At 51.4% G+C, this 26,781-nt stretch overlaps 1 long non-coding RNA gene across 1 annotated transcript in view; it reads left to right on the plus strand.

Moving 5' to 3' along the window:
* The first annotated feature begins 21,112 nt into the window (after window positions 1–21,112).
* LOC140471498 (uncharacterized) overlaps window positions 21,113–26,781 on the plus strand; it is a 62,927-nt gene continuing 57,258 nt past the window's right edge. The window contains exons 1-2 of the long non-coding RNA XR_011957052.1: window positions 21,113–21,245; window positions 25,124–25,250. This is a non-coding gene — a long non-coding RNA (uncharacterized lncRNA). The remainder of the gene's footprint in view (window positions 21,246–25,123; window positions 25,251–26,781) is intronic.

Raw genomic sequence — 26,781 nt, forward strand, 5'->3', positions numbered from 1 at the left:
AAGGGAGGATATTCAGTCCCTTGCGCGGGCGGACCTAGAGACAGGGGATGTTGAGTCAGTGTGGATAGAGCTTCGAAACACTAAGGGTAAAAAGACCCTCATGGGAGTCATCTACAGGCCCCCAAACAGTAGTCTGGATGTTGGAGGTAAGTTGAATCAGGAGCTGAAATTGGCTTGTCGCAAAGATGTTACTACAGTTGTTATGGGGGATTTTAACATGCAGGTAGACTGGGAGAATCAGGATGGTATCGGGCCTCAAGAAAGAGACTTTGTGGAGTGCCTCAGAGATGGATTTTTAGAGCAGCTGGTGCTGGAGCCGACCAGGGATAAGGCGATTCTGGATCTGGTATTGTGTAACGAACCAGAATTGGTCAGTGACCTCGAAGTGAAGGAGCCATTGGGAAGTAGTGACCATAATACAATAAGCTTCAATCTGCAATTTGAGAGGGAGTGGGTACAATCTGAAGTGACAATATTTCAGTTGAATAAAGGGAAATATGGAGCTATGAGGGAGCAACTGGCCAAAGTTCAATGGTTTAATACCTTAACAGGGAAGACCGTGGAGGAACAATGGCGGATATTTCTGTGTATAATGCAGAAGTTGCAGGATCAGTTCATTCCTAAAAGGAAGAAAGATCCCAGGAGGAGACATGGGCGGCCGTGGCTGACAAGGGAAGTAAAGAAACATATAAGGTTAAAAGAGAAAAAGTATAACTTAGCGAAGATAAGCGGGAAAACGGAGGACTGGGAAGCTTTTAAAGAACAACAGAGGATTAGTAAGAAGGAAATACGCAGAGAAAAAATGAGGTACGAAGGTAAACTGGCCAAGAATATAAAGGAGGATAGTAAAAGCTTTTTTAGGTATGTCCAAGGCAAAAAAATGGTTAGGACAAAAATTGGGCCCTTGAAGACAGAAGCAGGGGAATATATTACTGGGAACGAAGAAATGGCAGAGGAATTAAATGGGTACTTCAGATCTGTGTTCACTGGGGAAGACACAAGCAATCTCCCTGAGGTAACAGTGGCTGAAGGACCTGAACTTAAGGGAATTTCTATTTGCCAGGATTTGGTGTTGGAGAGACTGTTAGTCTCCGGGACCTGATGGCCTGCATCCCAGGGTACTGAAGGAGGTGGCTCGGGAAATCGTGGATGCGCTGGTGATTATTTTCCAGAGTTCAATAGAATCGGGGTCGGTTCCTGAGGATTGGAGGGCGGCTAATGTTGTGCCACTTTTTAAGAAGGGTGGGCGGGAGAAAGCAGGAAATTATAGACCAGTTAGTCTGACCTCAGTGGTGGGAAAGATGCTGGAGTCTATTATAAAGGATGAAATTACGGCACATCTGGATAATAGTAACAGGATAGGACAGAGTCAGCATGGATTTATGAAGGGGAAATCATGCTTGACTAATCTTCTTGAATTTTTTGAGGATGTAACTCGGAAGATGGACGAGGGAGATCCAGTGGATGTACTGTACCTGGACTTTCAGAAAGCTTTTGATAAAATCCCACACAAGAGGTTAGTGAGTAAAATTAGGGCGCACGGGATTGGGGGCAAAGTACTAGATTGGATAGAGAATTGGTTGGCTAATAGGAAACAAAGGGTAGTGATTAACGGCTCCATTTCGGAATGGCAGGCAGTGACCAGTGGGGTACCGCAGGGATCCGTGCTGGGACCGCAGCTTATTACAATATATGTAAATGATATAGAAGATGGTATCAGCAATAACATTAGCAAATTTGCTGATGACACAAAGCTAGGTGGTAGGGTGAAATGTGATGAGGATGTTAGGGGATTACAGGGTGACCTGGACAAGTTAGGTGAGTGGGCAGATGCATGGCAGATGCAGTTTAATGTGGATAAATGTCTGGTTATCCACTTCGGTGGCAAGAACAGGAAGGCAGATTACTACCTCAATGGTATCAAATTAGGTAAAGGGGCTGTTCAGAGAGATTTGGGTGTTCTTGTCCACCAGTCAATGAAGGCAAGCATGCAGGTACAGCAGGTCGTGAAGAAGGCTAATAGCATGCTGGCCTTCATAACAAGAGGGATTGAGTATAGAAGCAAAGAGGTGCTTCTGCAGCTGTACGGGGCCCTGGTGAGACCACACCTGGAGTACTGTCTACAGTTCTGGTCTCCAAATTTGAGGAAAGACATTCTGGCTATTGAGGGAGTGCAGCGTAGGTTCACGAGGTCAATTCCTGGAATGGCAGGATTGCCTTACACGGAAAGACTGAAGCGACTGGGCTTGTATACCCTTGAGTTTAGAAGACTGAGAGGGGATCTGATTGAAACGTATAGGCTTATGAAAGGATTGGACACTCTGGCAGGAGGGAACATATTTCCGTTGATGGGGGAGTGCCGAACCAGAGGACACAACTTAAAAATACGGGGTAGACCATTTAGGACAGAGATGAGGAGAAACTACTTCACCCAGAGAGTGGTGGCTGTGTGGAATGCTCTGCCCCAGAGGGCAGTGGAGGCCCAGTCTCTGGATTCTTTTAAGAAAGAATTGGATAGAGCTCTTAAAGATAGTGGAGTCAAGGGGTATGGAGATAAGGCTGGAACAGGATACTAATTAGGAATGATCAGCCATGATCATATTGAATGGCGGTGCAGGCTCGAAGGGCAGAATGGCCTACTCCTGCATCTATTGTCTATTGTCTATTGCGTGTCCCTCCCTCACTGTGTGTGTGTGTGCGTGTCCCTCTCGCAGTGTGTGTCCCTCCCTCGCTGTGTGCGTTTCCCTCCCTCCCTCGCGGTGTTTGTGTGTGCGTGTCCCTCTCGTGGTGTGTATGTGTGTGTGTGTGTGTCTCCTTCCCTCTCTGTGTGTGAGCGTGTCACTCCCTCGCTGTGTGTGTGTGTGCGTGTCCCTGTCGCAGTGTGTGTGCGCGTGTCCCTCTCGCAGTGTGTGTGTGCGTGTCCCTCCCTCGCTGTGTGTGTGTGTGTGTGCGTGTCCCTCCCTCGCTCTGTGTGTGTGTGTGTGTGTGTGTGTGTGTGTGTGCGCATGTGTGTGTGTTCCTCCCTCGCTGTGTGTGTGTGTGTGTGTGTGTGTGTGTGTGTGCGCGTGCGTGTCCCTCCCTCCCTGTGTGTGTGTGTCCGTGTCCCTCTCGCTGTGTGTGTTTCCCTCCCTCCGTCACGGTGTGAGTGTGTGCATGTCCCTCTCGCGGTGTGTTTGTGTCCGTGTCCCTCTCGCTGTTTGTGTTTCCCTCCCTCCCTCGCGGTGTGTGTGTGTGCGTGTCCCTCCCTCGCTGTGTGTGTGCGTGTCCCTCCCTCGCTGTGTGTGTGCGTGTCCCTCCCTCGCTGTGTGTGTGCGTGTCCCTCCCTCGCTGTGTGTGTGCGTGTCCCTCCCTCGCTGTGTGTGTGCGTGTCCCTCCCTCGCTGTGTGTGTGCGTGTCCCTCCCTCGCTGTGTGTGTGCGTGTCCATCCCTCGCTGTGTGTGTGCGTGTCCCTCCCTCGCTGTGTGTGTGCGTGTCCCTCCCTCCCTCGCGGTGTGTGTGTATGCGTGTCCCTCCCTCGCTGTGTGTGTGCGTGTCCCTCCCTCGGTGTGTGTGTGTATGCGTGTCCCTCCCTCGCTGTGTGTGTGTGTGTCCCTCGGTGTGTGTGTGTGCGTGTCCCTCCCTCGCTGTGTGTGTTTCCCTCCCTCCCTCCCTCATGGTGTGTGTGTATGCGTGTCCCTCCCTCGCTGTGTGTGCGTGTCCCTCCCTCGCTGAGTGTGCGTGTCCCCCTCTTGCCGTGAGTATGTGTATCCCTCTTGCATTGTATGTGAGTGTCCTTCCTTCACTGTGTGTATGTGTGTGTGTGTGTGTGCGCGCACGTGAGTATGTGTGTCCCTCCCTTGCTGTGTGTCTGCGTGTATCCCCTTAACTGTGTGCGTGTGTGCATGTCCCTCCCTCGCTGTGTGTGTGTCCCTCCCTTGCACTTTGTGTATATCCCCCTCCCTGTGTGTGCTCATCTCCCCTTGCTGTGTGAGTGCATGACCCCCTTGATGTTTGTACGTGTGTCCCTCCCTCGCCTTGTCTGTGCATGTCCCCTCTCGCTGTGTGTGTTTGTGTATGTCGTCCCTCACTGTGCGTGTGCATGTCCCTCCCTCGCTGTGCGTGTGCATGTCCCTCCCTCGCTGTGCGTGTGCATGTCCCTCCCTCGCTGTGCGTGTGCGTGTCCCTATCTTGGTGCGTGTCTCAGCCAGCCTCTCACTCGCTGTGTGTGTCCCTCCCTCGCTGTGCGTGTGCGTGTCCCTATCTTGCTGCGTGTCTCAGCCAGCCTCTCACTCGCTGTGTGTGTCCCTCGCTCGCTGTGTGTGTGTGCGCGTGCCCCTTCCTCGTTGTGTGTGTGTGCATGTCACTCCATCGCAGTGTGTCTATGTGTCTCACACCGTCACAGTATGTGTTTGTGTGTCCCCCCTTCACTGCGTGTCCATAACTCGCTGTTTGTGTGTATGTGTCACTCCATCGCATTGTGTGTATGTGTCTCTCTCTTGCTGTGTGTGTGCATGTCACACCCTCACTCTGTGTGTGTGTGTGTGTGCATGTCCCTCCTCGCTGTGTGTGTGTGTGTGTCCCTCCCTCGCTGTGTATGCGCATGTCCTTCCCTCGCTGTGTGTGCATGTCCCTCTCTCACTGTGTGTGCACGTGTCACTCCCTTGCTGTGTGTGTGTGTTCCTCCCTTGTGTGTGCATGTGTGTGTCCCTCCCTTGTTCTTTGTGTATATCCCCCTCACTGTCTGTGCGAATCTCCCCTCGGTGTGTGAGTGCATGTCCCCCCTTGCTGTGTGCGTTTGTGTCCCTCCCTCGCTGTGCCTGTGCGTGTTCCCTATCGCTGTGTGTGCGTGTGTCCCTCTCAATTTCTGTGCACATGCCCCCCCCTCACCGTGTGTCTGCTTGTCCCTCTTTCCCTGTGTGCGTGTCCCTCCCTCGCTGTGTGTGCGCATGTCCCTCCCTCGCTGTGTGTGCGCATGTCCCTCCCTCGCTGTGTGTGCGCGTGTCCCTCCCTCGCTGTGTGTGTGTGTGCCTCTTCCTCGCTGTGTGTGTGTACGTGTCACATCCTCACAGTATGTGTTTGTGTGTCCCCCCTTCACTGCGTGTCACTCCCTCGCTGTGTGTGTGAGTGCGTGTCCCTGTCGCAGTGTGTGTGTGCGTGTCCCTGTCGCAGTGTGTGTGTGCGTGTCCCTCCCTCGCTGTGTGTGTGTGTGCGTGTCCCTCTCACTGTGTGTGTTTCCCTCCCTCCCTCGCGGTGTGTGTGTGTGCGTGTCCTTCCCTCGCTGTGTGTGTGTGCATGTCCCTCCCTCGCTGTGTGTGTGTGTGTGTGTGTGTGTGTTCCTCCCTCGCTGTGTGAGTGCGTGTGTGTGTGTGTGTGTGTGTGTGTGCGCGCGTGCGTGTCCCTCCCTCCCTGTGTGTGTGTGTCCGTGTCCCTCTCGCTGTGTGTGTTTCCCTCCCTCCGTCACGGTGTGAGTGTGTGCATGTCCCTCTCGCGGTGTGTGTGTGTCCGTGTCCCTCTCGCTGTTTGTGTTTCCCTCCCTCCCTCGCGGTGTGTGTGTGTGCGTGTCCCTCCCTCGCTGTGTGTGTGCGTGTCCCTCCCTCGCTGTGTGTGTGCGTGTCCCTCCCTCGCTGTGTGTGTGCGTGTCCCTCCCTCGCTGTGTGTGTGCGTGTCCCTCCCTCACGGTGTGTGTGTATGCGTGTCCCTCCCTCGCTGTGTGTGTGCGTGTCCCTCCCTCGGTGTGTGTGTGTGTGTGTGTGTGTGTGTGCGTGTGTGTGTGTGTGTGTGTGCGTGTCCCTCCCTCGGTGTGTGTGTTTCCCTCCCTCCCTCCCTCATGGTGTGTATGTAATCGTGTCCCTCCCTCGCTGTGTGTGTGCGTGTTCCTCCCTCGGTGTGTGCGTGTGTGTGTGTGTGCGTGTGTGTGTGTGTGTGTATGCGTGTCCCTCCCTCGCTGTGTGTGTGCGTGTCCCTCCCTCGGTGTGTGTGTATGCGTGTCCCTCCCTCGCTGTGTGTGCGTGTCCCTCCCTCGCTGAGTGTGCGTGTCCCCCTCTTGCCGTGAGTATGTGTATCCCTCTTGCATTGTATGTGAGTGTCCTTCCTTAACTGTGTGTATGTGTGTGTGTGTGTGTGTGTGTGTGTGTGCGCGCACGTGAGTATGTGTGTCCCTCCCTCGCTGTGTGTCTGCGTGTATCCCCTTAACTGTGTGCGTGTGTGCATGTCCCTCCCTCGCTGTGTGTGTGTCCCTCCCTTGCTCTTTGTGTATATCCCCCTCCCTGTGTGTGCTCATCTCCCCTTGCTGTGTGAGTGCATGACCCCCTTGATGTTTGTACGTGTGTCCCTCCCTCGCCTTGTCTGTGCATGTCCCCTCTCGCTGTGTGTGTTTGTGTATGTCGTCCCTCACTGTGCGTGTGCATGTCCCTCCCTCACTGTGTATGAGCATGTCCCTCCCTCGCTGTGCGTGTGCGTGTCCCTATCTTGGTGCGTGTCTCAGCCAGCCTCTCACTCGCTGTGTGTGTCCCTCCCTCGCTGTGCGTGTGCGTGTCCCTATCTTGCTGCGTGTCTCAGCCAGCCTCTCACTCGCTGTGTGTGTCCCTCGCTCGCTGTGTGTGTGCGCGTGCCCCTTCCTCGTTGTGTGTGTGTGCATGTCACTCCATCGCAGTGTGTCTATGTGTCTCACACCGTCACAGTATGTGTTTGTGTGTCCCCCCTTCACTGCGTGTCCCTAACTCGCTGTTTGTGTGTATGTGTCACTCCATCGCATTGTGTGTATGTGTCTCTCTCTTTCTGTGTGTGTGCATGTCACACCCTCACTCTGTGTGTGTGCGTGTGTGTGTGTGTGTGCATGTCCCTCCTCGCTGTGTGTGTGTGTGTGTGTGTCCCTCCCTCGCTATGTATGCGCATGTCCTTCCCTCGCTGTGTGTGCATGTCCCTCTCTCACTGTGTGTGCACGTGTCACTCCCTTGCTGTGTGTGTGTGTTCCTCCCTTGTGTGTGCATGTGTGTGTCCCTCCCTTGTTCTTTGTGTATATCCCCCTCATTGTATGTGCGAATCTCCCCTCGGTGTGTGAGTGCATGTCCCCCCTTGCTGTGTGCGCGTGTGTCCCTCCCTCGCTGTGCCTGTGCGTGTTCCCTATCGCTGTGTGTGCGTGTGTCCCTCTCAATTTCTGTGCACATGCCCCCCCCTCACCGTGTGTCTGCTTGTCCCTCTTTCCCTGTGTGCGTGTCCCTCCCTCGCTGTGTGTGTGCATGTCCCTCCCTCGCTGTGTGTGCGCGTGTCCCTCCCTCGCTGTGTGTGTGTGTGCCTCTTCCTCGCTGTGTGTGTGTATGTGTCACATCCTCACAGTATGTGTTTGTGTGTCCCCCCGTTCACTGCATGCCCCTCACTCGCTGTTTGAGTGTGTGTCACTCCATCGCATTGTGTGCATGTGTCTCTCTCTCTCTCGCTGTGTGTGCACGTGTCCCTCCCTCCCTCCCTCTGTGTGTGTGTTTGCATGCATGTCCCTCCCTGTGTGTGTGTGTAAGTGTGTCTCCCTCCCACGCTGTGAGTGTGTGGGTCCCCCTCGCTGTGTGCGTGTCCCCCTCACTGTATCTGTGTGTGTGTGTCCGTCCTTCCCTCGCTGTGCGTGCGTGTGTGTGTGTGGTCCCACCCTCGCTGTCTGTGTGTGTGTGTGTCCCTCTTGCTCTGTGTGTGTGTGTGTCTTGCTGTGCATGTGTGTGCGTGGCCCTCCCTCGCTGTGTGTGCATGTGTCTCCCCCTCGCTGTGTGTGCGTGTGTCCCTCTCTTGCTCTCTGTGTGTCTGTGTCTGTGTGTGTGTGTTTGTGTATGTGTCCCTCCCTTGCTGTGCGTGTGTGTGTGTTCCTCTCTCACTGTGTGTCTGCGGGTAACCCCCTCACTGTGTGTGTTTGCGTGTCGTTCCCTCGCTGTGTGTATCCCACGCTCGCTGTGTGTGCATGTGTCCCTCCCTCGCTTTGCTTGTGTGTGTTTCCGTCCCGTGTGTGTGTGCATGCATGCGTGTGCATGTCCCTCCCTTGCTCTGTGTTTGTGTGAATGTGTGCTTGTCCCTCCCTCGCTTTGTGAGTCCGTGTGTCCGTCCCTTGTGTGTGTGTGTGTGTTCCCTTGCCGTGTCTGTGTGTCCCACTCTTGCCGTGTGTGTGTGTGTGTGTGCCCCCTCGCAATTTCTGTGCACATGCCCTCCCCCTGGACATGTGTGTGTCCCTTCATTCACTGTACGTGTGTGTGTGTCCCTCCCTCGCTCTGTGTGTGTGTGTGTGTGTGTGTGTGTGTGTGTGTGTGTGTGTGTGTTTGTATGTGTATCCCTCCCTCGCTGTGTGTCTGCGGGTAAACCCCTCACTGTGTGTGTTTGTATGTCGCTCCCGTGCTGTGTGTGCAAACGTCTGTCCCTTGCTTTGTGTGTGTGTGTATGTATGTGTGTCCCTCCCTTGCTTTGCATGTATGTGTCCGTCCCTTGTGTGCATGTGTGCATGTCCCTCCCTTGCTCCGTGTTTGTCTGTGTATATAATTGTGCGTGTCACTCCCTCGCTTTGCGTGTATGTCTCTGTCCCTTGTGTGTGTGTGTGTGACCAGCTTGCTGTGTGCGTGTGTCCCACCCTTGCCGTGTCTATGTGTGTCCTCTCTCGTTGTGTGTGTGTGCCCCCTCTCAATTTCTGTGCACATGCCCTCCCCCTCGACATGTGTGTCCGTGTCCCTACTTCGATGTGTGTGTTTTTCCCCGTCCCTTGCAGTGTGTGTCCCTCCCTCGCTGTGTGTCTGCATGTATCCCCCTCGCTGTGTGTGTGTATATGTGTCCCTCCTTCGCTTTGCGTGTGTGTCCCTGTCCCTCACTGTGTGTATCCCTCCCTTGCCGTGTGTCTGCGTGTATCCCCTCACTGTGTGTATGTGCATGTCCCTCCATCGCTTTGTGTGTGCCCCCTCTCAATTTGTGTGCATATGCCCTCCCCCTCGCGATGTGTGTGCTTGTCCCTCCTTCATTGTGTGTCCCTCTCTCGCTATGTATATGCGTGTCCCTCCCACGCTGAGTGTGTCCATGCTCCCTCCCTCGCTGTGTGTCTCAGCGTGTCCCTCCCTCGCTCTGTGTGTGTGTGTCTCTCCCTCACTGTGTGTGTGTCTCTCACTCTCTGTGTACGTGCGCGTACATGTCCTTACCTCACTGTGTGCATGTCCTTCCCTCGCTGTGTGTGTGTGTGTGTGTGTGTGTGCGCGTGTCCCTCTCTCACTCTGTGTGTCTGTGTTTGTGTGCTTCCTCATGCGCATGTTGCTCCCTCACTGTGTGTGTGTGTGTGTGTGTGTTGCTCCCACGCTGTCGGTGTGTGTGTGACCCTCCCTCGCTCTGTGTGTGTGTGTCTAGTCTCATCCTCGTTGTCTGTGTGTGTGCGTATCTCTCCCTTGCTGTGTGCGTTTGCAAGTTTTTCCCTCGCTGTGTATGTGTGAGTTACCCCCTTGCTCTGTGTGTGTGTGGGTGGGTGTGTTCCTCTTGCTGTGCATGTGTGTGTGTGTGTGTGTGTGTGTGTGGCCCTCCCTCGCTGTGTGTCTGTGTTTGTGTGCTTGGGCATGTGCGTGTCCCTCCCTCACTGTGTGTACGTGTTCCCCTCTTGCTGTGAGGATGTGTGTCCCTCTTGCAGTGTATGTGAGTGTCCTTCCCTCGCGGTGTGTGTGTACATATCCCTCCTTCACTGTTTTATGTGTCAGTTTCCTGCCGTGTGTGTGTGTGTATGTGTGTTACTCTTGCTGTGCGTGTGTGTAATGGCCCTCCCTTGCTGTGTGTGCATGTGTGTCCCCTCGCTGTTTGTGCACATGTCCCTCTCTTGCTCTGTGTGTATATGTGTGTGTGTTTGTGTGTGTCCATGTCCCTCCCTGGCTGTGTGTGTGCGTGTCCATCCCTCGCTGTGTGTGCGTGTCCCCTCTTGCTGTGAGTGTGTGTGACCCTTTTACAGAGTATGTGAGTGTCCTTCCCTCGCTGTGTGTATGTATGCGTGTGCCTCCCTTGCTTTGTGCGTGTGTGTGTGCGCGCCTCTTGCTGTGTGTGCGCGTGTCTTTCCCTCGCTCTGAGTGTGTGTGTCCGTCCCTTGAGTGTGTGTTTGTCCCTCCCTCGCTGTGTGTGTGCGTCTCTCCCTTGCTCTGTGTTGTGTGTGTGTGTGTGTCCCTCCTTCGCTTTGCGTGTGTGTCCCCATCCCTCGCAGTGTTTGTGTCCCTCCCTCGCCGTGTGTCTGCGTGTATCCCCCTCACTGTGTGTGAGCGTGTCGCTCCCTCGCTTTGTGTCTGTGTGTGTGTGTGTGTGTCCCTCCCATGTTGTATGTGTCCATGCTCCCTCCCTCACTGCGTTTTTCAGCATGTCTCTCCCTCACTGTATGTGTGTCCCTCGCTCTCTGTGTATGTGCGCATGCATGTCCTTCCCTCACTGTGCGTGCATGTCCTTCCCTCACTGTCTGTGTGTGTGTCCCTTCGCTGCGTGTCTCTCCCTCGCTGTGTGTGTGTATCCCTCATCACTGTATGTCAGTGTGTGTCCCTCCCTTGCTGTGATTGTGCGTGTCCGTCCCTCGCTGTGTATGTGTGAGTTACCCCCTTGCTCTGTGTGTGTGTCCCTCTTGCGGTACGTGTATGTGCGTGGCCCTCCCTCGCTGCGTGTGCATGTGTCTCCTCCTTGCTGTGTGTGTGCGTGTCCCCCCTTGCTGTGTGTGTGTGTGTGTCCCTCCCTCGCCATGTCTGTGTGTGTCCCCTCTCACTGTGTGTGTGTGCCCCTCTCAATTTCTGTGTACATGCCCTCCCCCTCGCCGTGTGTCTGCTTGTCCATCCTTCCCTGTGTGTGTGCATGTCCCTCCCTTGCTGTTTATGTGCGCATCCCTCTCTCTCTCTGTGTTTGTGTATATCCCTCCCTCACTGTGTGTGTGTGTGTGTCCTCCCTCGCTGCGTGTGTGCATGTCACTCCCTCTGTGTGTGTGTCCCTCCCTCCCTGGCTGTGTGTGTGCGTGTCCCCCTTTTGCTATGAGTATGTGTGTACCTCTTGCAGTGGTCCCTCACTGTGTGTGTGTGTGTGTGTGTGTGTGTGTGCGTGTATATGTATGCATGTCAATTCCTCACTGTGCCTGTGCGTCCCTCCCACGCTGTGTGAATTTGTGTGTGTCCCTCCATGGCTTTGTGTGTGTGTGTCCCTCTTGCTGTGTGTGTGCATATCCTTCCCTTGCTGTGTGTGTACGTCCCTCTCTCGTTCTGTGTGTATGCATGTCCTTCCCTCCCTCGCTGTGTGTGTGTGTGTGTGTGTGCGTGTGTGTGTGTGTGTGTGTGTGTGTGTGTGTGTGTGTGTGTGTGTGTGTGTGAGAGACTCTCTCACTGTGTCTGTGTACGTGTCCCTCTCTCACTGTGTGTGCGTGTCCATCCCTCGCTGTGAGTGTACGTGTGTGTGCGCATGTGTGTCCCTCCCTCACTGTGTGTTTGTGTATGACCCTCCCTCGCTGTGTGTGTGCATGTCCTTCCCTTGCTGTGTGTGTGTGTCCCTCACTTGCTCTGTGTGTTTGCATGTTCTTCCTTCCCTCACTGTGTGTGTTTGTGTGTGTCACATTCTCACTGTGTATGTGTACGTTTTACTCCCTCGCTGTTTGTGTGTCCCTCGTTCGCTGTGTGTGTGTGTGTGTCCCTCCCTTGCTCTTTGTGTATATCCCCCTCGCTGTGTGAGTGCATGTCCCCCCTTGCTGTGTGTGCGTGTATCCCTCCCTCGCCGTGTCAGTGCGTGTCCCCTCTCACTTTCTGTGCACATTTCCTCCCCCTTGCCGTGTGTGTGCTTGTCCCTCCTTCCGTGTGTGTGTGTGTTTGTATGTGCGCGTGTGTCCATCCCTCGCTGTGTGTGTGTGTGCGCGTGCGTGTCCTTCACTTGCTGTGTATGTGTGTGTCCTTCCCTCGCTCTGTGTGTGTGTGTGTGTCTCCCTCGCTGTGTATGTGCATGTCCTTCCCTCTCTGTGTGTGCGTGTCCCTCCCACACTGTTTGAGCATGTCCTTCCCTCCCTAGCTCTGTGTGTGTGTGTGTGTCCCTCCCTCGCTGTGTGTGCATGTCCCTCCCTGGATGTGTGTGCGCGTATCACTCCCTTGCTGTGTGTGTGTGTCCCTCCCTTGCTCTTTGTGTATATCCCCCTCACTGTGTGTGCGCATATCCCCTTGCTGTGTGAGTGCATGTCCCCCCTTGCTGTGTGTGCGTGTACCCTCTCGATTTCTGTGCAAATGCCCTCCCCCTCGCCGTGTGTCTGCTTGCCCCTCCTTCCCTATGTGTGTGTGTCCCTCCCTCGCTGTGTGTGTGTACATGTCACATCCTCACAGTATGTGTTTGTGTGTCCCCCCTTCACTGCGTGTCCCTCACTCGCTGTTTGTGTGTGTGTCACTCCATCGCGTTGTGTGTATGTGTCTCTCTCTTTCGCTTTGTGTGCACGTGTCCCTCCCTCGCTGTGTGTGTGTGTACGCGCGCGTGCGTGCCCCTCCCTTGCTGTGTGTGTACATGTCCCTCCCTCGCTGTGTATGTGTGAGATCCCACCCCCCTTGCTGTGTGTGTGTGTGTTTGTTTGTTTGTCCGTCCCTCTTGCTGTGCGTGTGTGTGCGTGGCCCTCCCTCGCTGTGTGTGCATGTGTCTCCCCTCGCTGTGTTTGCGAATGTCCCTCTCTTGCTCTGTTTGTGTGTGTGTGTGTGTTTGTGTTTGTGTGTGTTGACCTCCCTTGCTGTGTTTGCGAGTGTTCCTCTCTTGCTCTGTGTGTGCGTGTTTATGTGCGCGTGTCCCTCCCTCGCTGTGTGTGTGCGCGTGTGTCTCCCCCCTCGCTGTGTTTGCGAGTGTTCCTCTCTTGCTCTGTTTGTGTGTGCGTGTCCCTCCCTTGCTGCATGTGTCTGTGTTTGTGTGCTTGCGCATGTCCCTCCCTCACTGTGTGTGTGTCCCCACTTGCTATGAGTATGTGTGTCCCTCTTGCAGTGTATGTGCATGTCCCACCCTCTCTTTGTGTGTGTGTGTCCCTCTTGCTCTGTGTGCGCATGTCACTCCCTCGCACTTTGTGTGTGTGTGTCCCTTGTGTGTGTGTGTGTCCCTCCATTGCTCTTTGTGTATATCCCCTCACTGTGTGTGCGCTTCTCCCCCCACTGTGAGTGCATGCCCCCCTCGCTATGTGCGCGTGTCCCTCCCTTGCCATGTCTGTGCGTATCCCCTCTCGATTTCTGTAAAAATGCCCTCCCCCTCGCCATGTGTGTGTGTGTCCCACCTTCCCTGTGTGTGTGTGTCCCTCTCTTGCTGTGTGTCTTTGTGCATGTCCTTCCCTCGCTGTGTTTGCGTGCCCCTCCCACGCTGTGTGTGCGTGTCCTTTCCTCCCTCGCTCTATGTGTGTGTGTGTGTGTGTGTGTGTGCGTGCATGCGTGTCACTCCCTCGTGTGTGTGTGTGTGTGTGTGTGTGTGTCCCTCTCTCGCTGTGTGTGTGTCTCTCCCTCGCTGAGTGTGTGTATGTGTCCCTCCCTCGCTGTGCGTGTGTGTGTGTGTGTCCCTCCCTCGCTGTGTGTCTGCGGGTAACCCCCTCACTGTGTGCAGTGCGCATATCCCTCCCTCGCTGTGCATATGCATGTCCCTCCCTCGCTATGTGTGTGGGTGTCCCTCCCTCGCTGTGTGTCTGCGGGTAACCCCCTCACTGTGTGTTTTTGCATATCGCTCCCTTGCTCTGCATGTCCCTCCCTCGCTGTGTGTGCACGTGTCCCTCCCTTGCTCTGTTTGTGTGTGTGTGTGTGTGTGTGTGTGTATCTGTGCGTGTCCCTCCCTCGCTTTGCATGTGTATGTCCGTCCCTTGTGTGCATGTCCCTCCCTTGCTCTGTGTTTGTGTGTGTGTGTGTCCCTCCCTCGCTTTGCGTGTGTGTGTGTCCGTCCCTTGTGTGTGTGTGTGTGACCACCTTGCTGTGTGCGTGTGTCACACCCTTGCCATGTCTGTGTGTCCCCTCTCGCTGTGTGTGTGTGCCCCCTTTCAATTTCTGTGCACATGCCCTCCCCTTCGACATGTGTGTCCGTGTCCCTCCTTCGCTGTGTGTCCGTGTCCCTCCTTCGCTGTGTCTGCGTGTCCCTCCCTTGCAGTGTGTTGCCCTCCCTCGCTGTGTGTGTGCGTGTATTCCCCTCGCCGTAAGAGTGTGTGTTTGTCCCTCCCTCGCTGTGTGTTCGCGTCTCTCCCTTGTTCTGTGTGTGTGTGTGTGTGTGTGTGTGTGTGCGCGCGTCCCTCCTTTGCTTTACGTGTGTGTGTCCCCGTCCCTCGCTTTGTGTGTGCGTGTCCCTCCGTTGCTGTATGTGCGCATGTCCCTCACTCGCTGTGTGTGTGTGTGTGTGTGTGTGTGTGTGTGTGTGTGCGCGTCCCTCCTTTGCTTTACGTGTGTGTGTCCCCGTCCCTCGCTTTGTGTGTGCGTGTCCCTCCGTTGCTGTATGTGCGCGTGTCCCTCACTCGCTGTGTGTGTTTGTGTGTGTGTGTGTGTCCCTCCCACGGTGTGTATGTGCATGTCCCCTCCCTCACTGCGTTTCTCAGCGTGTCCCTCCCTCGCTGTGTGTGCATGTCCTTCCCTCACTGTGTCTTGTGTTTGTGTGTGTGTGTGTGTCCCTCCCTCACTCTGTGTGTGTGTGTGCGTCCCGCCTTGCTGTGTGTGTGTGTCCCTCCCTTCCTCGCTGTGTGCATGTGTCCCTCCCTTGCTTCGTGTGTGCGTGTGTCCCTCCCTCGATTTGCGTGTGTGTGTCCTTCCCTTGCTGTGTATCTGCGGGTATCTCCCTCACTGTGTGTGTTTGCGTGTCGCTCCCTTGGTGTGTGTGTTGTGTGTGTGTGTGTCCGTGTCCAAAATTTGCACCATCAGTGAATCGAAAATTGACTGTGGTATTCAGGAATGTGTGGTTTAAGTAAGTTCACCACAGAAAATGCAGGGTTTAATGTACAGGTAGTGGGGTGGGTCTGGATAGGATGCTCTTCAGAGTTTTGGAATGGACTGGCTGGGCCGAATAGCCTGGTTGCACACGATGGCGATTCTATTCAGGTTATTGTCCAGCCCTGTCAACCATCCCTGTCTCTTAAACCTTGCCTTATCCCCAATATTCTCCTTAACACTGTAATCTCCTCCAGACTCTAAAACACTCCTTGCCGATGTAACCTTCTCCAGTCCTTACAAAGATCGATATGTCTGTCACCACTTCCTGCTTTTAGAACCCTCCCTATAACTATTACCATTTGGTACAGCATTCCCAATCACTGTTCCCTCTTGAAACTCCCATAAACATTTGTATCTCTGAAAACTCATCTGGACTGTCTCAACTTCCCTTTGACAGTTACATGCTGAGACCTGCTCTATATCAGTGAAGTAATTAAGTCTTGGCAACACTCACTGTTATAATCTCCTCCATCTTGACGGCACGGAGGATCTGTAGAAGGTCTTTTCAACCCGACAGCGATCTTTGTGTCTGTAATCTCCTCCACTCCCCATAATACATTCTCTCTGAGCTCCTCTGTCGTCCACTAAACACTCCCTAACACTGTCTGTATCAGTGTAACCTTCACCAAAAACACAACCTTCCCTATCTGTGTAAATCCCTACACCAGTCCGTATCCCTCTCAGCTCCGTCTAACAATACAACCCTCCATGTCTGTGTATTCACCTTCAGTCCCTACTCACCTCCCTATCTGTGTAACCTTCTCCATGCAATTTTACTTCAGTCTCTTCAACTGTCCCTGTCAGTGTAATATCTTCCAGACGTGAAAACTCTCCTCTTTTTGACTTACTCAGACCACATACCCCTCACTATCTATAACCTACTCCTGTCTGAGAAACCTATCTCTGCAAATTGCTCCAACTCTTCAACTCTCCATTATCTCCTGCAGCTCTTACATCCCTCCCTATCTACCAAATCTCTTCCAGTTCCTGAACGCCAACAGTCTGTGGAGACCCGACCACCATCCCTATCAGTGTAATCCTCTCAGGTCTCTGCAGTAATCCTGATCTGTCGAACTCACTCCATGCCTGTGCCTCTCCCAATCCAGTCCCTACAAACCCACTATCTATTTAACACCCTCCTGTCACTATCACCCCCATGTCAATGTAAGCTCCTCCTGTGTCTCCACCATCTACCCATCTCCATAACCTTGTCCAGCTCTTACACCACTATCTGTTTAAACGTCACCTTCCTCTACAACTTCCTCCTGTTTGTGCTATTCTCCCTTACCTGTGAAACTGTTTCTGACCAAAATTGTTATCCCAGTCTCTGAAAAGAAATCCAGATTCCACAGCCTCCATAACCCCCAGAACATAAGCCTTCCTATGTCTCTAAACATCTTCAGTCACGACTACCCTGCATATTTCTGTTTGTTCTTCCAGTCGATACAAACATCTTTATCTCTCAGCTCAGCTCTCTAAAACAGTCCCTGTCTGTGATCCAGCCCTGGCCTACAAACATCCTTATCCCTGTAAACTTCTCTATCCCTCCCAACATTCCCAACTCCATGAACCCCTGTCAGCCCTACAGCTCTCCACATTTCTGTAACCTCCTGTGGGTCTATGGTCCTCCCTCCCTGTGAAACCACCTCCAGTCCCCAAATCCCTCCCAATCTGGGTCCTCTGCTCCAGATCAGACCATTGGTATCTCTGTAAACACCTCCACTCCTGACAACTCCTCCCATTTGTGTAACCTCGTTCAGACCCCATACTCTCCAGCTTCCTGAATCCTCTTCCTGCATTGCAACCAAAACCACATGTTTATGTAATATCCACCAGTGCTTACACCCTCCCCAACTCAGTAACCACTTGCAGCCCTACCAAAACACCTTAAACTGTGAAACCTCTCACTTCCCTACAATCCTCCCTCCCTCCCTCCTCAAATGCCTTCATCACCATGAAACCTCACAATTACTGAAGCCTCCTTTTGGCATTGCAACCCTCCTAATGTCTGCAAAATCCTCCTGTCCTGATATCCCTCCCTATCTCTGTAACCCCCACCACCATCCAGTGCCCTTCTAGGGAACATGGCAGAGGAGGGAAGATTTGTAAAGTCCGAGCCATGTTACGGAGGTAGAATTCTGGGAATTACAGATTTGGTCGAATGTCTGTGGTGTGCAGATTATTGGCGAGGACTCTAAAGACAGGATTTATGACTACTTGGAAAACCATAGTTAAATTAGAGACAGTCAGTATGGGTTTGTGAGGGGTCAGGTCATGCCTCACAAACCTTATTGAATTCTTTGAGGATATGGCAGAATATGTTGATGGCTCATTCAGAAAAGAAGGAAAATTGGGATACAGGGAAATCTGTCTGTCTGGATACAGGATTGGATGGCCCAGAGAAGACAGAGGGTGGCAGCAGATGGACAGTATTGAGCCTGGAGCTCAGTGACCAGTGGTGTACTGTAACAATCAGCTCCAGGAGTCTGCTCTCTGTGATTTTTGTAAATGACTTGGATGTGGATGTTGGAGAGTGGGTTAGTAAGTTTGCCAATAACATGAAGGTTGATGGAGTGGTGGGGAATGTGGGAGGGCTGTTGGAGGTTGCAATGGGACATTGACAGGACGCAGAGCTGGGCTGGAAGTGGCAGATGGAGTTCAATCTGGAAAAGTGTGAAGTAATTCATTCTGGAAGGTCGAATTTGAATCCAGAATACAGGGTGAAAGGCAGAATACTTGTCAGTGTGGAGGAACAGAGATCATGGGGTCCGTGTCCATAGATCCCTCAAAATCGCCACGCACGTTGGTAGGGTTGTTAAAAAGGCATATGTTGTGTTGGCTCCCCTTAGAAGGGGATTGACTGTAAGAGCCGTGAGGTTTTACTGCATCTTTATAGCGTCCTGGTGAGACCACACTTGGAATACTGTGTTCAGTTCCTGTTTACAGGAAGGATGTGCAAGTTTTAGAGAGTGTACACAGGAGATTTACCAAGATGCTGCCTGCAATGGAGGGCATTTCTTGTGGAGAAAGGTTGAGGGAGCTAAGGCTTTTTTCATTGGAGTGAAGAAGGAGGTGGGGTGACTTTGTGGAGGTGAAAAAGATGATGAGAGGCACAGAGAGAGTGAATAGTCAGAGACGTTTCCTCCTGTGGCATAAATGGCTATTACAAGGCGGCATAATTTTAAGGTCAATGGAGGATGGATAAGAGGATAGAAAATGGTAGGTGGTTGGATGGACTGCCAATGGTGGGAGTAAAATTAGACACATCTGGGACATTTAATAGACTCTTGGACAGACACATGGATAATAGTAAAATGAAGGGTATGTAGTTATTTTGAGCTTACAGTTGGAGAAAAGGTTGGCATGAAATCATGGCCGAAGGGTCTTGGGCTGAACTGTTCTGTGTTCTGTGTTCTGTCTGGTAAACTGAGTAATAAGCTCAGATCAGTGTAAAAAAGGATATGGCATTCAGGAGGAGGTAGTGAACTGGATACAAAATTTGCTTGATGGTAGGAGACAGAGAGTGGTGGGAGACATGTTGTTTTTCTGACTGGAGGCATGTGACCAGCGGTGGAGTGGGTCCTGTGTTGTTTGTCATTTGGATAAATGGTTTGGATGGAAATATTGGTTTCCTGGTAAGTAATTGTTTTGGGTGACACTGAAATTGGTGGGAAAGTGGACAGTGAAGAAGGTTATCTGTGATACAACAGGATGAACAGTCCTGCTGGGATAGTGGGCTGAAGAATAGCAGATGGAGTTTAATTAGATAAAGGTGAGGTGTTCCATTTTGGTGAAACAATCCAGGGTGGGACTTGTACAGTTAATGTTCGGGCCCTGGGTGGTGTTTTCAGTCAGAGACCCAGGGATGCAGGTACACAGTTCTTTGAATGTGGTGTCCCAGGTAGACAGGCTGGTGAAGCAGGTGTTTGGGATGGTTACCTTCATTGGGGAGAGCATTAAGAGTAAGAGTTGGGATGTCATGTTGTATCTGTAAAAGACATTGGTGGGGCCACCATTAAAACATTGTTTATCAGGAGGAAGAACTCATCTAGTTCACTAACCACCTTTAGGGAAGGACATCAAATATTCTAACCTGGTCTGGCCGACATGTGACTCCAGACCCACAGCAATATGGCTGACTCTGAGCTACCCTCTCAGTAATTAGCAGAGGGGTCAAATACCGTTGTTCCAGGCAGTGACACCCACATCCCATGAATGAATATATAAAAATACCTATGTCTCTCCCTACCTCTGCAAACCCCTCCAGCTGCAGCAATCCGTCCTGGCTTTGTAACACCCTGACCCCTCTCTGTAACACTCTCACCACCTCCAGCACCTTCACCTCTCCCTGTTCCTATTGTGTCAATGAACCCTGACCGTGGCTCCCCTTCCCACAGCCCTCCTCCTGCGAGCAGACCCATTGTAATCCATTAACATTTACTCCGAAAACACACTCTGACTTCAGGATTTTAAGTACTTTTTGGTGATCTTCTCAGCCTCATAATCTAGTATGATTCCTTTTGATCTGAGTGAGGGATCAGTGGGAATTTCTTGCTGAGGTTTTTACTGTTTCAATGGAATGTCGTTTTGTTGAGTATTTTAGACTGTTCCTTCAAATGTTTTCCACTGTTCATTTACAGGCACATATTTCAGTCTGTTTAGCCTGTTTACCTTGGTCAGTTCTCCTCTCAACTTCATGTCATTGGCTATTTTTGTTTCTAGTTGTAGCTTGTCCTTTCTGTGATTCACTTTAAAACTTTGTTTATTTAAAGTGCACTTTATCACAATTTCCCGAAGGATCTCTGCAGGTGACATTACTCATTCACTAAGTTTCATTACACGGTCGCTCTGCGATTGTTATGTCCCTTAACAGTTGCACAATGTGTTTTTCAAAGAAACACTGAAAAAAAATTAACCGAACTCCTCTTCCAATATCAATGCTGTCCGTGTGATTGTCCCAGATTATACAAATATTGAAGTTTTACAAAGTTATCACAATACCTTTGTTAAAAAATTCCAATGAGTTCCTGTTTAATGCAGTGACGAGCCATTAAATGCTGTTCGGTGGCTAAAACTGTTCTGCTGCTTCTGTCCTTGGCAAGTAGTAGCCAGAATTTACATTCAGACTGACTCTACTTCATGATCTGAGGCTAATTGATTTCTCTGTAAAGCCTTTGTTATCCATTATTGTTAGCGTTGCCCATTTTGCCTGAGTTTGCACAAGATTACGAACCACTGAATATTTTTGTTTACCCTGTATCCATGTCTCCCTGGTGTCTAATTCTCTTTTATCTCTGTGTCACAAATCCATCGACCTTATTACAGCAACGTTGTCCGTTCAAAACAAAAACAGAATATTCTCTCTTCCACAATTTTCTGTCACAAACCTATTTGCTGATGTACAATTTTAATTAACCTCTGTCCCATCCTGTTCCTTTCTGCTAGTGTTCAGCCACATTCCCAGGCTATTCCATTGCTTTACCTTTTCCCTTTGGATTTGAAAGCTCCTTTCACCTGCATTCTCTCTGTCAGTTTAATTCCCTGTCCATAAACCTACCGACATGATTGGCCAGGACACTGGTCCCAGCACGGTTCCAGAGGGACCATCCGAATAGTTTCTTTTAAATCAGGTATGGGATGTGGGTGTCTCTGTCTGACCAGCCTTTCTTGCCCAGTCCTTGTTGACCTTGAGCTGAGTGACTTGCTCGGCCATTTCAGAGGGTAATTGAGAGGCAAACCCTTTGCTGTGGGGATGTCGTGCAGACCACGTGAGGATGGGCAGATGTCCTTCTCTAAAGGACAAGTGTTTGGATTTGTTGTACATCAGTAATGGTTTCATACTTATTTGTGGATTGTTAATTATTATTTTTAAAATTATTGATTTCAAATGTCTCCTTTTCAGATGGCGGGATTCAATCCTGTCTGCCCTGAACATTAGCTGAGGTTTTGGATACATTCTCTCGCAATAATACCACTAGGCCATTACTTCACCTTATCACTGGGTGCTCATCCCTGAGCACTGATATCAGGGCATCATGAAGCTAAACCCATTCTTACAACATGACTGTGTAATCCTGACATTTTCCAGCAATCTGGGACTATCACTTAATATCGCTCCATTTTCCATATCTCTGTGGGACTCAGTGCCATTCTCGATGTGTAACCCTCACTGCATCTGTTTAATTTCCCATTCTGTCTATTTCTCTGTCTCCTGTAGGTACTCAGGAAAGTCCTGACTCAATAGCCTTCCCAGCTGCTGGGTGGATCGTCCATCACCTCATTGAATGCAGTTGGTCTGCCAGAGAGAGACAAAGGGAAAGGAGATCTGGAGCCTTCAATAAATCCTGTAGTGAAGTAAGGTCACCCACAGTGCACAGAGCAAAGAGCAATGAGAGGGCTCCAAACATCTGTGAACACAACATGACATAGATACAGTGCTGGAGGGGAGTACAGTACACACACCCCAGGCTCAATCACCATCCCAATGTAAGTTCTGTTATATTAAAACTCACTACTCTACAACAGTGTATCTATGGCATGTCTTGTGGTCCAGTGTCTTCAATAATTTTTAATTCCTATAACAGATCCTATCGCTGTAACCTCCTCCCTTCCCGATAGTCCCTCCACATATTTTAAATGTACTTCATTCCAGACTACCATCCCTATGCCTGTAACTTGGTTCAGTGTCTACAACATGCCTTATCTCGTTTGCCTTCTCCTCCAATAATGTAAAAACAAGGACTGCAGATGCTGGAAACCAGAGTCTAGATTAGAGTGGTGCTGGAAAAGCACGGCAGGTCAGGCAGCATCTGAGGAGCAGGAAAATCGGTGTTTCGGACAAAAGCCCTCCATCAGGAACAGAGGCCATGAGCCTGCAGAGTGGGGAGATAAATGAGAGGGGGGTGGGGATAGGGAGAAAGTAGCAAAGAGTACAATAGGTGAATGGGGTGGGGATGGGGGTGATAGGTCAGAGTGGAGGATGGGGGAAGGTAGCAAAGAGTACAATGGGTGAATGGGGGTGGGGATGGGGGTGATTGGTCAGAGACGAGGGTGGAGTGGATAGGTGGGAAGGGAGATATGCAGGTAGGACAGGTCATGGGGGGCTGAGCTGGAAGGCTGGAGGTGGGGAAATGAGGAAACTGGTGAAGTCCACATTGATGCCCTGGGGTTGAAGTGCTCCGAGGCGGAAGGTGAGACGTTCTTCCTCCAGGCGTCAGGTGGTGATGAAGCAGCGGTGGAGGAAGCCCAGGGCCTGCATGTCCTCGGCAGAGTGGGAGGGGGCGTTGAAATGTTGGGCCACAGGGCAGTGGGGTTGATTGGTGCGGGTGTACCAGAGATATTCCCTAAAGTGCTCTGCTAGGACGTGTCCAGTTTCCCCAATGTAGAGGAGACCGCATAGGGAGCAACGGATACAATAAATGATATTGGTGGATGTGCAGGTAAAACTTTGGATGTGGAAGGCTCCTTTGGGGCCTTGGATGGTGGTGAGGGGAGAGGTGTGGGCGCAGGTTTTGCAATTTCTGCAGTGGCAGGAGAAGGTGCCAGGAAGGGAGGGTGGGATTTTGGGAGGGGTGGACCTGACCAGGTAGTCACTCAGGGAACGGTCTTTGCGGAAGGCAGAAAGGGGTGGGGAGGGAAATGTATCCCTGGTGGTAGGGTCTGTTTGGAGGTGGCGGAAATGTCGGCGGATGATTTGGTTTATGCGAAGGTTGGTAGGGTGGAAGGTGAGCACCAGGGGCGTTCTGTCCTTGTTATGGTTGGAGGGGTGGGGTCTGAGGGCGGAGGTGTGGGATATGGACGAGATACGTTGGAGGGCATCTTTAACCACGTGGGAAGGGAAATTCCGATCTCTAAAGAAGGAGGCTATCTGGTGTGTTCTGTGGTGGAACTGGCACTCCTGGGAACAGGTACGGCGGAGGTGGAGGAATTGGGAATACGGGTTGGCAAATTTGCAGGCGGTAGTCTCGGAAGAGGTGCAATCGAGGTAGCTGTGGGAGTCGGAAGGTTCATTAAAAAATGTCAGTGTCAAATCGGTTGTCATTAATGGGGATGGAGAAGTCCAGGAAGGGGAGGGAGGTATCAGAGATGGTCCAGGTAAATTTAAGGTCAGGGTGGAAAGTGTTGGTGAAGTTGATGAATTGCTCAAACTCCTCAAGGGAGCACGATGTGGCGCCAATGCAGTCATCAATGTATTGGAGGAAGACGTGGGGAGTGGTGCCATTGTAACTACGGAAGATGGACTGTTCTGCGTAGCTAACAAAGAGACAGGCAGAGCTAGGGCCCATACGGGTGCCCATGGCTACCCCTTTGGTCTGGAGGAAGTGGGAGGATTTGAAGAAAAAATTGTTAAGTGTGAGGACAAGTTCAGCCAAACGAATGAGAGTATTGGTGGAAGGGTACTGTTGTGGACATCGGGAGATGAAGAAACGGAGGGCTTGGAGCTCCTGGTCATGGAGGATGGAGGTGTAGAGGGATTGGATATCCATGGTGAAGATGAGGCGTTGGGGGCCAGGGAAACAGAAGTCTTGGAGGAGGTGGAGGGTATGGGTGTTGTCTCGAACGAATGTGGGTAATTCCTGGACTGGGGGATAGGACAATGTCGAGGTAGGCAGACATGAGTTCGGTGGGGTAGGAGCATGCTGAGACAATGGGTCGGTCAGGATGGTCAGGCTTGTGGATCTTGGGAAGGAGGTAGAACCGGGCAGTGGGGGATCCCGGACAATGAGATAGGAAGCTGTGGGTGGGAGATCTCCTCCTGAGGTGATGAGGTTCTGTCTGCTCTGGGAGATGACGGTTTGGTGATGGGAGGTGGGTCATGGTCGAGGGGGTGGTAGGAGGAGGTGTCTTCGAGTTGGCATCATGGCTTCAGCGGTGTAGAGGTCAGCGCACCAGACTACCACTGCACACCCTCTATCTGCTGGTTTGATGATGCGGTCGGGAGTGGAGCAGAGGGATTGGAGGGCTGTACGTTGTGAGGGTGAGAGGTTGGAGTGGGGGAGGGGGTAGATAGGTTGAGGCGGTTAATGTGTCAGCGGCAGTTGCAAATGAAGAGATCGAATGCAGGTAATAGGCCAGCACGGGGTGTCCAGGTGGATGGAGTATGTTGGAGGTGGGCAAAAGGGTCCTTGGAAGGTGGGTGGGAGTCTTCATTGTAAAAGTAAGCTCTGAGGCGGAGGCGGTGGAAGAAGTGTTCGATGTCACGGCGTGTATTGAATTAATTGATGTGTGGATGGAGGGGGATAAAGGTGAAGACTTTGCTGAGGACTGATCATTCGTCCTCAGTGAGGGGGGGTCAGGGGGAATGGTGAAAACTCGGCAGGACTGGGAGCTGGGACCAGGCGTAGGTGTGGAGCTGGGGGAGGTGACGGAGCCTGTTACTGGAGTGGGTGTGGTGTTAGGGGGAATAGGGATGGAGTCATGCGCAGGGGTGGTGTTCCCCTCAGGGTTCTGGGGGCAGGGATTGTGACAGTGAGACCTGGGGGGGTTGTCAGCAGAATGCAAGTGCGCGGCGTTGGTGGGGGCGGAAGTGGTGGCAAACACGGCAGTGGGGCGGGGGGCATGGAAGTCACTGAGTGTGTGACATTCGCGATGATGTGAGGGGTGGAAGTGATATCATTTGTGGTGTGTGAGGAATTGTGAGGGGCAGAAATGGCATTTACTTTATGTTAACCAATAATTTCCTGTCACAAATCTCTTTGACAATGTCGTATTTTAATTAAACTCAGTCCCTTACTGTTTCTTTCTGTTGGTCTTCATCCACATCTCCATCGTGTTCCAATATTTCAACCTTTCTCTTTGGACTTGGGAATTTCTATTCACGTCAGACCTGTCCCCCTTCACATCTGTGTCCATTTATAGCACACTGCATAATCCTGATACCTGGGGAGCCTATCTCAATAAAATAGCTCAGTCTTCCCTGAGTACTTGTAACAGTGCTCACTGGTCAGAACCACTTCTGATGTTACCATTGTGTGATCCTCACACTGCTGATATCACTCAGTCTCTCTGCATGTGATATCCCTTACTTTTGGGTCTAATTGCTACCTCTGTCAGCGTCTCCCGCTCTTGCAGCTCCTCCAGATCCTGAGCCACTCCAGAGGGACGCAGCAGAACAGGCCAGGAATGGACATTAGGAATTTCCAGATCTCTGTGGGATTCAATGCCATTCTCCATGTGTAACATTCATGCATCAGTGTAATTTTCCATTCTGTCTATTTCTCTGCCTCCTGTAGGTATTCCTGATGTCCCTGATTCAGCAGAATTCCCAATTCCTGTCTCGTACATCACCACATTGAAGACGGTTGGTCAGCCAGCGAGATGGAGAGGGAGATCTGGAGCCTTCAGTAAATTCTGCAGCCGGTAAGATCACTCACAGTAAACAGCACAGGGAGGAGTAAGTGGATTTTAATTCAGACCCTGAGGGCATGATGTAGGAACAATGCTGGGCAAGAAACATGAGAAAATTCTCAGGCTTCATTATCACCATCTTGTCTGTAAATTCATCTGTTCCACAGAACCCTCCCTATGTCTGTCAGTTTCTCCATTGTCTGTTTCATCGATACCACTTCCCCTATCTCTATCAGCCCCTACAATACTGCCTATCCCTGTAAGCTCCTCCTACCACTACAACTCTCCAAGTTTCTGCCTTTGTCATTAATCCTGGGTTCTGTCACATCTCTCCTTAACTGAAGAAAAACAACTCTTCAGTTCCTTAAGCCACCCTGGTCAGTGTAGTCCTTTCCAGATCTGAGAAACCTCCCTGTCTTTGTGACTTTTTTGAACTCCTACTACCTTCATGATCTCTGTAACCTTCCCGTCACGACAACAAAAAAGCCCTGTACCTTAGTAACCTCCTCCAGCTGTTAGACTCCTCCTTGTCTCTGGGCACAGTGCAGAGTGACCCTGCTTCTCTCATAAATTAGTTTCTGCATTTCTAATGATGATTATGAACTCTTCCTGTTTCTGAAATGCAGTCAGTCTCTGTAAACTCTGCTGGTCCCAAATGATGTAATTTCCTACGATAACTACAAACCTTTATGCCTTTAACCTCCTCCAGATGCAATCACACAGTTTATCTCTATAACCTCCATGAGTGGTGGAGTCATAGAAATGTACAGCACGGAAACAGACCCTTCGGTTCAACCTGTCAATGCCGACCAGATATCCCAACCCAATCTAGTCCCACAGGCCAGCACCCGGCCCATATCCCTCCAAACCCTTCCCATTCCTATACCCATCCAAATGCCTTTTAAATGTTGCAGTTGTATCAGCCTCCACCACATCCTCTGGCAGCTCGTTCCATACACGTACCACCCTCTGCTTGAAAAAGCTGCCCCTTAGGTCTCTTTGATATCTTTCCCCTCTCACCCTAAACCTATGCCCTCTAGTTGTGGACTCCCCGACCCCAGGGAAAAGTCTTTGTCTGTTTATCCTATCCATGTCCCTCATAATTTTGAAACCTCTGTAAGATCACCCCTGAGCCTCCGATGCCACAGCCCCAGCCTGTTCAGCCTCTCCCTGTAGCTCAAATCCTCCAACCCTGGCAACATTCTTGTAAATCTTTTCTAAACCCTTTCAAGTTTCACAACATTTTTCTGATAGGAAGGAGACCAGAATTGTACAAAATATTCCAACAGTGGCCTAACCAATGTGCTGTACAGCCGCAACATGACCTCCCAACTCCTGGACTCAATACTCTGACCAATAAAGGAATACATACCAAACGCCGCCTTCACTCTCTTATCTATCTGCGATTCCACTTTCAAGGAGCTATGAATCTGCACTCCAAGGTCTCTTTGTTCAACAACACTCCCTAGGACCTTACCATTACGTGTATAAGTCCTGCTAAGATTTGCTTTTCGAAAATGCAGCACCTCGCATTTATCTGAAT

This window comes from Chiloscyllium punctatum, unplaced genomic scaffold, assembly GCF_047496795.1.
Source record: "Chiloscyllium punctatum isolate Juve2018m unplaced genomic scaffold, sChiPun1.3 scaffold_89, whole genome shotgun sequence".
NCBI lineage: Eukaryota > Metazoa > Chordata > Chondrichthyes > Orectolobiformes > Hemiscylliidae > Chiloscyllium > Chiloscyllium punctatum.